Source organism: Alexandromys fortis, unplaced genomic scaffold, assembly GCF_014885135.2.
Source record: "Alexandromys fortis isolate MF-2015 unplaced genomic scaffold, M_Fortis_MF-2015_v1.1 scaffold_161, whole genome shotgun sequence".
Taxonomy (NCBI): domain Eukaryota; kingdom Metazoa; phylum Chordata; class Mammalia; order Rodentia; family Cricetidae; genus Alexandromys; species Alexandromys fortis.
The window spans coordinates 1128738-1139671 of record NW_026068073.1 but is presented as its reverse complement, the minus strand read 5'-3'; positions in this window follow the sequence as shown (position 1 = coordinate 1139671).

The following is a 10934-nucleotide window of genomic DNA, read 5'->3' as shown; positions in this document are numbered from 1 at the left end:
AAAAAAAAAAAAAAAAAAAAAAAAAGAAGGAAGGAAGGAAGGAAAGAAAGAGAGAGAGAGAGAAAGAAAGAAAGAAAGAAAGAAAGAAAGAAAGAAAGAAAGAAAGAAAGAAAGAAAGAAAAAAACAGCTTGTGTAGCCCAGGCTACTCTCAAAGTCGATAAGTGATCGAGAATGAGCCCCAAGTCCTGGGATTCCAGGTGGGCCCCACCGAGCGTGGGTGGTGCAGTGCTTGGGACTGAACTTGGGACTTCAAGCACAGTGGGCAGGCATTCTACAGACTCGGTCGCTTCCCCAGCCCCTCTCCTTCCTCTGCTCCCCAGGGGAACACACTTCTTTTGCATCCAAACCTGCAGTTTCAGGGTTAACATGGAAACCTCCCCAGCTTTCTGTGGGATCTCTCTTCTTGCTGAGCTAGGCTCCCTAAACCACACCAGTCATTATCTTGGCCAATCTTTCTGGAATGTAAAACTTTGTAACTCTCAGATTCTTGTGAGGTCCAAGTGTACAGAGGAGCCTTCCTAGAAAACAAGACCCAAGGAGCAATAAATTCTACCCAGGACATGCACAGGACGTGACCCCTGAAGTAGGGTGTGGATGGGACAACAGGCTACCTAGGACATGCACAGGACGTGACCCCTGAAGTCAGGGTGTGGATGGGACAACGGGCTAAGCACACCACGGATGAGACAGTCTACAGCCAACCTCTTTTGATTTTTTTGTTTTTGTTCTTTTGAGACAAGGTTTCTCTGTGTAACAGCTCTGACTGTCCTGGAACTCACTCAATAGACCAGATAGGCCTCGAACTTGCAGAGATCCACCTGCCTCAGCCTCTCGAATTCTGGGACTAAAGGCGTGCACCACCATCACCTAGCTCAACCTTCTTTTGAAAAGTTGGTAAATGTATGTGTTGCACAGTTTTTTCTCACAAAAAATCAAAGATTTTTACTTTTTAAACACAATGTTTATGCCAGATGTGGTGGCGCTCGCCTTTAATACCAGCACTTGGGAGGCAGAGGCAGGCGGATGCCAACAGAGACATCCGGGCTACACAGAGAAACCTGTCTCGAAACAACAACAATGCTGTTTATTCATTTTGCATCTGCATGTGTAACATGGCACCTGTGGCGGTCAGAGGTCAGCTTTCAGGAGTCAGTCCCCCCTTCCTCGGCGTGTGGGCACTGGACTTGTCCCCAGGCTTGGCGAGAAGCACCTTCACTCACTGGATCCTTTGCTGTCCCCTGCCTGCTGCTCTGAGGTGGGGTGTCTGGTAGCTTAGCTCCCACAGCCCTGATCCTTCCGCCTCTCCGTCCACCAGACGCCTGCCAGGCTCAGCTGCTTTCCTGACCTAGATGTCAGAGGCCTACTGTGGACTCGCTCCCCACCTCTGCATGGGTTGCGGGACCAACTCCAAGCTGCCAGGCGTTCCTTTTTCTTTCAGTTTAGTTACTCAGGGTTTGTGATTAGCTGTACTTAGTGCAGTGAGAGGGGACACAGAGCCCCACAACACAATTTCGTGAGATGTGGTGCCAGGAAAAGAAGGTGATACTTATCACCGCCATCTTGGGCTCTTTCAGTTGCTATTCTTTAGATCTGTTTCTCTGTGTAGCCCTGGCTATCCTGGGACTCACTCTGTAGACCAGGCCAGCCCTGAACTTACAGATCCCTGGAACTCACTCTGTAGACCAGACTGGCCTTGAACTCACAGATTCCCCCTGACTCTGCCTCCTGAGTGCTGGGATTTAGGTGTGCGCCACCATGCCCAGCTTATTTTAGGTTCTTGGTGGACAAATTCCCGCAGGAGATGGGCCTGTAATTGCTGATAGAGGGGACCTCATTCCTGGTGGGGGCATGACCGTAGGTGTCTCTTAAGCAGGGGAATGTGTGGGAGGTCCTTCTATGTGTTGCTTTGATTGGTTAATGAATAAAGGAACTGCTTTGGGCCTATAGCAGAGCTAAAGGGAAACAGAGCTGGCGAGGGGGGGGACTAAACAGAATGCTGAGAGGAAGAAGATGGAGTCAGGGGACACCATGAAGCCACCACCACTGGAGACAGATGGTGCTGAAACTTTGCTAGTAGGCCACAACCTTGTGGTGATGCACAGATTAATAGAAATGAGTTAAATAAGATGTAAGAGTTAGTCAATAAGAAGTTGGAGCTAATAGGCCACACAGTGATTTAAATAATATGGTTTCTGTGTGATTATTTCGGTTTTGGATGGCAGGGACGAACAGGCTCCTCTTACAGGGGGGAGCCCATGGATAGTCTCATATTAACTGGAAGAGCCATAATTCCTAGTGGTGGGGTTGCTCTGCCTGTGGGTGGAGATGAAGCTCCCCATCCTTGGGGATGCTGGGCTGAGCAGCAATTACAGCAGCTGGTGTGGTACTTCTTCCTTTTAAAAAAAATCTTTGGGTCACGCCTTTAATCCCAGTACTCGGGAGGCAGAGGCAGGCAGATCTCTGTGAGTTCGAGGCCAGCCTGGTCTACAAGAGCTAATTCCAGGACAGCCTCCAAAGCTACAGAGAAACCCTGCCTTGAAAAACCATTTAAAAAACTAAACTAAACTAAACTAAACATCGGTTTAGTTTTGTTCCTTTCTGGTTTTTCGAGACAGCTTTGAAACCTGTCCTAGAACTCCTTATGTAGACCAAGCTGGCCCCTCAGAGGTTTGCTTCCCTCTGCCTCCCTAGTGCTGGGATTAAAGATGCTCGTCACCACCTGGCTTATTTTTTTTATTTTTTGAGACAGGGTCTCACTGTGTAGTGCTAACAGGCCTGGAACTTGCTGTGTAGATCAGGCTGGCACTTGGGAGGCAAGGCAGCAGATCTCTGTTACTTTAACTATGTAAAGATGTGTTGTTTTGCCTGCCTAAGGCACCTGATTGGTTTAATAAAAAGCTGAATGGCCAACAGCTAGGTAGTGGAGGGACAGGCAGGGCTGGTGGGCAGAGAGAGTAAGTAGCAGGAATCTAGAGAACAGGGAGAAAGAGGAGACACCTGGCTCGGCCACCAGCCAGACTTGGGAGCAGAACAGAATGAAGGAAAGGTAAAAAGTCTCCATGCAAAGCGTAGATGAAGAGAAACAGGTTAAATTAATTTACAAGAGCAAGTGGGACCAGCATAAGATAAGGCCAAGCGTTCATAACTAAGAGTCAAGTCTGTGGGTCATGATTTGGGAGCTGGTTGGTGGCCCAAAAGAAAGCCTGTTACAGATCTCTATGGGTTCAAGGCCAGCCTGGTCTACATAGCTAGCACCAAGCCAGCCAAGACTAAAATTCATTATTTCCTCTTCAAGACTGGGGATCCTGTCTCCTGGTATTTAAAAGAACATAGACCTTAGCAAGTCAAAGAGGCCAGCCAGTATTTTGACCCTTGTCCTCTGAAGCTATCCAGGATTCGGGGACCATGGGTCCCCATGGAAAGGGCCCTACAGCTCTGATAAGTCACCTCTCCTCCAGACTAGAGACAGAAGAGGCCCATGATACACAGCCCTTGTGATCCAAAGGAAGCCACGTAGTCAACAAGACCCAGCGTCACCCAGCGCTTGTCTCTCTGGAAGAGGAACAGTTAAGGGAAGACAAGGGTCCCTCCTGTCTCCCACAGAGTAACTCTGCAGCAGTCTTAGTCCATCTTCACGGCTGAAACTGTGTGTGGCTGGGAGGATGGTCGTTGGCAAAATGCTTGCGGTGCAAACATGAAGACAGTGTTTGATGTCCAGAACCCAAGTGAAAAGATGGCACACACCTACAATCCCAGCAGCACTCAGGAGGTGGAAGCAGTTCAAAGGAGCCTGGACCACGAGAGCTCCTGGGTCAGTCAGACATTGGTGGCCCACACTTTTAACCAGCACTCGGGACGCAGAGGGAGAGGCATCTGTGAGTTCCATCGAAGCCAGCCTGGTCTACACAGCAAGTTCCAGGACAGGCTCCAAAGCTAGACAGAGAAACCCTATCTCAAAAAAAAAAAAAGAGGGAGAGAGAAGGAGAAAAAGAAAAGAGCGAACAGCGAACATACTCGCTTTGGGCTGCACTCCACCCAGGGAGAGAGGGCTCTTCATGCAACCTGTCACCCTCAGCTTTCTGGAAAGACCCAGACCAGTGCTTCCCCACTTCCCTAATGCTGGACCCTTCAGTACAGTTCCTCGTGTTGCGATGACCACAAAACCTTCAAATTATTTTTGTTGCTACTCCATAGCTGTAATGTTGCTACTGCTATGAATCATAATATAAATGTCTGATATGCGACCCCTGTGAAAGGCTTGTTTGACCCCCAAAGGGGTCACAGCCCACAAGCTAAGAGTGTTAATCTAGAGGGCCAGTGGAAGTCTTGAAAGAACTCTCCCTGCGCGCACATGTAACAGTCATGCATGTCTGTCTGTTTGCATGTGTGTACTCATGTTCGTGTGTGGGTGCACATGCTGATATATGCAGTTGTGGAGGCCTGGAGTTAGCATCAGGTGTTGTCCTTGATGGCTCTCCATTTAACTGGAGTGGGGTCTCTTATTGAACCCAGAGCTTACCGGTTCCGGCCAGTCTAGCTGACCAGCTTACTCTGTGATCTCCTCTCTCTGAAGCCCCCAGTGCTGAGATTACAGGAAGGCCACCTAGCCTGACCATCTTGTATGGGTTCTGGGGCCCAAACTCTAGTCCTCACCTTTCCTCGACAAGTATGTCACCCCAAGCCAGTTCTCCAGCCAACAGAGCTCTGTGGTTGTAGTTGATTTCTTTTGTTTTGTTTTGTGTTGTTGTTGTTGATTTGGTTTGATTTGGTTTTTCGAGACAGGGTTTCTTTGTGTAGCCCTGGCTATCCTGGAGCTCACTCTGTAGACCAGGCTGGCCTTGAACTCAGAGATCCTCCTGCCTCTGCCTCCTAAGCACTAGGATTAAAGGCCTGCGCCACCACACTTGGCCTTCCAGTAATACTTTTAAGATCCTATATTAAGGGACTGGAGAAATGGCCCTGGCCATTCCTCCTGGAACCTTAGTTCCATTCCTAGCATCCACATGGCACCTCCCAACCATCTGTACTCCAGTTCCAGGGGAGCTGAGTCCTCCCTCCTCAGGTATGCACGTGGTACACAGACACATGTGCAAGCAAATCACCCCCACACATAAAAACAAGTAACACATCTAAAAGAAATTCTGGCACTCGGGAGGCAGAGGCAGGCGGATCTCTGTGAGTTCGAGACCAGCCTGGTCTATAGAGTTAGTTCCAGGACAGGCTCCAAAGCCACAGAGAAACCCTGTCTCAAAAAACCAAAAAAAAAAAAAAAAAAAAAAAAAAGAAAGAAATTCTGGCTGGGTGCTGGGGGGACATGCCTTTAGTTTCAGCACTTGGGAGGCAAAGATAGTCAGATCTGTTAGTGTGAGGCCAGCCTGGCCTACAGAGCAATTCCGGGACAGCCAGGGTTACACAAAGAAACTCTGTCTCGAAAAATAAAACAAAATAATAATAAGTAGATAAATTCTGTGCTACTGTAAACTGTGTAGCCCCTTTGGCCTCTGAGTACTGCCCAGCACACAGGTCTCTCAATGAACCCTAGACTCCACGCGTCATATCTGAGGAACACTCATTAAGTCCCTGAGGCCCAGGATAGCGACAGCCCCAGGCCTGAGATCAGTTTCTCTGGAGTGCCCCTCACCATTAACTGGGGAGACTGGCTTTATCTGAAACCCTCCTCTAGGATAAGGACACCAGACACTGTCTGGGCCTGGCTTTATCCGATCTTGCCAATGCAGTCAAGGTCCAAGCAAGTCCTGCCACCGTGGGTCCATCTGGCCCCAGTGAACCTGTTCCACTCCTGAAAAGGCAGACGACAGCTTCCTCCTGAGGACCCGGAGGACACCAGCGTCTCTGGACTCCTGCAGACCCTACAGACCCGGTGGACACCAGCGTCTCTGGACTCCTGCAGACCCTGCAGACCCGGTGGACACCAGCGTCTCTGGACTCCTGCAGACCCTATTGTAGCTACAGTTCTTTCTCTCACCTTGAGTTGTTTTGTTTTGAGGCAGGGTCTCTCACTGAACCTGGAACCCAAAGCTCAGCTGGACTGGCTGGCCCATAAGCTCTGTATCAACCCCTCCCCCAGTTCCGACTGTAAAAAGTCTGCTCAGGCCATAGCAGCTGCTTTCAAAGCCCCTGCTTAGTGAACTTGGTCTGTGGTGGGGTGGGGTAGGCAGGACCCGTCACCTGGGAAGTCAGTTCACTTCACGTCACCTTGAAGTGGGTGTAAATGTCCACGCAGGCAGCTCTCCTTGCCTCTCACTTTCCTTCCTACTGCCTGGGAACCAGAGCCTGGCTGCAGGGACTTTCTGTGAAACCTTTCTCACTCTCAGAAAGGTGCAAAAAAGATCCCACTTCAGCCACTCAGGCTCGGCTTCACTCCTCAGAGCCCATCTATGCTGTGGCCTGTCTATCCGTGGCACTGATAACTACTAATCAACAGTTGCCTGCCAGAGTTATTAATGACATTCCCTGCAGCAGCAATGTTGCCTCCTGGCCCTGGAGATCCCACCCACCTCCGACTTCTGGGACAGACCCTCCCTCCTATCTCAAGGTTCCTCTGTTTAGACCTTGAGGTCTTGTGGTCCTAAGGCGGAGCAGGAACACTGCCCAGCCCCCATCCACCCACCCTTAACCACTCAGCAGGAAGCAGCTTCTGAAGAAGACTGGGAAGATGGGGCCTTGCTGATCTGTGCTGTGGTGGGAGGAAGGTGTAGGAATCAGCAGAGTCCCTGTATCTGCGGCAGACATGAAAATGAAGAATTTTCACTGGATCCAGGGAAACATTAGAATGAAGAATGAGTGTTGTTTTCTAGAAGTGCTTTGACCTTGAGGAATCCTTGTAGAAAACAGGAAGGAATCTTTGTGGAAAACTGCGGTTGTTTTCTGGGATTTGTGGAACTGTTTTTCTGACAGGGTGTTGCGGGGGTCCCCATGACTGGTCACAAGACGCCTTTGGCACACCTGAGGCTCTTGGATTGCTGGGTACTGCAAACAGTAGGCCGTAAAGGACTAAAGTCACGAGGGCACGCGATGCTCTCCTTTAGAGGGACCTATAGACCAGATTAGGGATCTTGGTGTGAAGAAATACTTGACCCAGAAAACAACATGTGGCAGTCAATAAATAAATAAATAAATATGGCCGTTCAGGACTCAGTTCATCAGAGGCCTTAAAATTTCAGCTTGGACTGACCTCTTTTTCCAACCAACCCACACAGCATAGAGCACCCGACAGGTAAGGGTTCCGCATCTAGTCTTGAACAGGCTGGGCTCTGAGCAAAGTTGTGCCTCAGCAGGCCAGGCTGCAGTCTGCCATGGGGTTTCCTGTCTCCTCTGTAGGACACTCAACTCTGGATGTATGCATGTGTGCTTGTTAGTCTGTAAGTGCTGAGGATTCACCTCAGGCCTCACAGACTCAAGAGAAGTATTGTACCTCTCTCTGTGTGACACCTCAGCCCTAGTAGTGACTCATTTTTTAAGGTTTTCTCTTTATTTTTGTTCTGTATATGGATGGTTTGTTTGCATGCGTGTCTGTGGGCTTTGCGCATGCCTGGTCCCGATGGAGGCCAGAAGAGGGTGTGGGATCCACTGGAACTGTAGTTAAAAATGTTTGAACCTGGGCTGGAGAGATGGCTCAGAGGTTAAGAGCACTGGCTGCTCTTCCAGAGGTCCTAAGTTCAATTCCCAGCAACCACATGGTGGCTCACAACCATCTGTACTGACATCTGGCGCCCTCCTCTGGCATGCGGGCATACATAGAGGCAGAATGTTGTATACATAATAAATAAATAAATCTTTAAAAAAAAAATGTTTGAACCTTCATGTGGGTGCTGGGAAATGAATCCGGGTCCTCTGGAAAAGCAGTCAGTGCTCTAACCTGCCAAGCTCTCTCCAGGCATGGTTCCCTTTTTCCATGAGCTTACTCTGAGTGCATGTGGTGTGTGTGTGTGTGTGTGTGTGTGTGTGTGTGTGAGAGAGAGAGAGAGAGAGAGAGAGAGAGAGAGAGAGAGAGAGAACGTACACACATGGTGTGCACGTGCAGTTGCAGTTAGAGGCTAGCTCTTTGGAATCCTTTCTCTCCTTACACTGAGGGATTCTTGGGGCTCACAGGAAGGTCGTAAGGCTGGCACTGTGAGGACCTGACTTTGCAAACTCCATTTTAAAGAAGGGGCTTCATCTTAAGCCACATAACGAGCTGGGGGGAGAGCAGATCAGCTTCAGAAATGAGCTGCCATAGCAGAAACTTGAACAGATGCCCTAAAAATGGCCAATTACGGAGCTAGGGAGCAGGGCCATAAGATTTAACGAGGTCCAGATGTTCTTGGGAGGCGTCCTGTCCTTGAACATGCCTTGTCAGTAATTTATGGCTCTTTGTTAGGTTTTTGCGCCCCAAAACTGACCGATGGCTTCAGAAACTACCTTACCCTATGCCTTCCTTAGCCAATTCCAAGGCAACAGGACATGAACTCCCCTGATTACGGCGTTTCCCCTTTAAAAGTTCTATCCTCCCTGGGCTGGAGAGATGGCTCAGAGGTTAAGAGAACTGACTGCTCTTCTAGAGGTCCTGAGTTCAATTCCCAGAGCCCACATGGTGGCTCACAGCCATCTGTAATGAGATTTGGTGTCCTCTTCTGGCCTGCAGGCATACATGTAGACAGAATACTGTATACATAACAAAAAAATAAATCCTCTTAGGGCTCCCTGCCACACTCTTCGTACCCACCATGCTGGGGGAGCTGGAAAGGTGTTGGTCCAAACTCGAGTTTGAAATAAAAACCCTCATGTCATTTGCATGGTAAATCCAGCTCCAGAGACGCGGACATAACAGTGTGGAAGCACGGTTACCTGCTGACACCTCCCTGGCCCTCATGCTACTCTCCGTGAGCACACTGCCCTCCGTGAGCACACTGCCCTCCGGGAGCACACTGCCCTCCGTGAGCACACTGCCCTCCGGGAGCACACAGCCCTCCGGGAGCACACAGCCCTCCGCGAGCACACTGCCCTCCGGGAGCAAACTGCCCTCCGTGAGCACACAGCCCTCCATAAGCAAGCATACTCCCATCACTGGAATTTTAGCCCTGTGACTCATGCTTGCAGAAGAGACAACCTCAAACTTATTTATTCCTCAGCAAAATGAGATGTCCACGTGGACAGGACATGAGCCCCACAGGTGTCCTCGCTGATAAGACCTAAGTACCCAGGCACGGTGACACAGGAGATAGCTCCAGAAGCAGTCCCTAGAACCCGCGGTCAACAACAGTCTCTCCACTTCTTAGTCCTGGGGCTGCATCTCAGTGCGACCAGTTTCCCATGCTACCTCCTGTCAGTCAGCCAGTGGTGAACTCAGCCCATGCTCAGGGGCACATTTCTCCACCTCAGGGGCAGGAGAAATAGTTCCTAAATTTTATAGAACAGAAGGACAAAAAGGTACCAAAAAGAGGAGACAAGATGTTTGTGGGTAGAGGTGCTTGCTGCCAACCAATCCTGACATCCCAAGTTCGATTCCCAGGAACCTATATGTTGGAAAAGACTCCTGAAAGGTTAGAGGTTGTTCTTTGACCTCCACATACGCACTATGACACATACACATAAGAAATAAATATAAGGGCTGGAGAGGTGGCTCAGAGGTTAAGAGCATTGCCTGCTCTTCCAAAGGTCCTGAGTTCAATTCCCAGCAACCACATGGTGGCTCACAACCGTCTGTAATGGGGTCTGGTGCCCTCTTCTGGCCTGCAGGCATACACACAGACAGAATGTTGTATACACAATAAATAAATAAAAATTTAAAAAAAGAAATAAATATAATAAAGAGAAGGCTCAGAAGTTAAGAGCTCTTGCTGTTCTTGTGGAGGACCGACCAGGGTTGAGTTCCCCAGTACCCACATGGTGGCTCACAATCTTCTGTAATCCCAGGGGATCCAATGCTTTTTTCCGACATCTTTGGACATACTGGTAGTGCACAGACATCCATGCAGGCCAAATACCCACACACATGAAAAAAAAATTTTTTAAAGAAAAGATCCAGGCAGTGATGGCGCTTGCCTTTAGTCCCACCGCTTGGAAGGCAAATCTCTGTGAGTTCAAGGCCAGCCTGATCTACTGAGTGAATTCCAGGACAACCAGGGCTAAACAGAGAAACCCTGTCTTGGGGTGGGGGTCAGGGGGAAGAAGAAAAAGAAAAAAAGAAAGTAAGCCATCGTAATTAACCAATTAATGATGTTGGTTGCTTACCAAGGGACAACATTCCTTCTATGAAGTGATATTTCAAAGAATATAAAATTGCAGCAAACTCTGTTAAGGCCCCTGAATTAATCTTCCTCCTTTCCCAGCTGTGAATTACAATTTCCGAGGAATTTCACAAACAAGACTACGAACTGTGTGTTCTGTAGGGAAGCATCTTAAGCCCTTGTGTTGCCCTGGGACACGGAGTCCTTATCAGCTCTGACCCTACCCTGTGCCTCTTGGGAAACACCCTGTGAGTTCATTTATAGAAAAGCAGTAGGGGAACCCTTAGAAGTGTTTGCATGACCTGAAGAGCTAGTGCACCGGGAAAAGGTGCTGGCTGTGCAAGTCCTAGGACCTGGGTTCAATCCCTGGAAACCATGTGATGGGAGGAGGGAGCTGACCTCTAACCACAGACACCCACTAAATAAATCTAATAAAAACGTTTAGCCGGACAGTGGTGGCGCACGCCTTTAATCCCAGTGCTTGGGAGTGAATTCGAGGCCAGCCTCGTCTACAGAGAGAGTTCCAGGACAGCCAGGGCTGTTACCCTGAGAAACTTTGTCATGACAAACAAAAAAATAACAAACAACAAAACAAAACAAAACAAAAAAAACCTCACAGGGGATTCTCTCTTGAGAAGCTGCACCTGGATGAGCATTGTTTTCTCCTTAAATGTCTTTCCCTACCAATGCCCATGATGCATGCA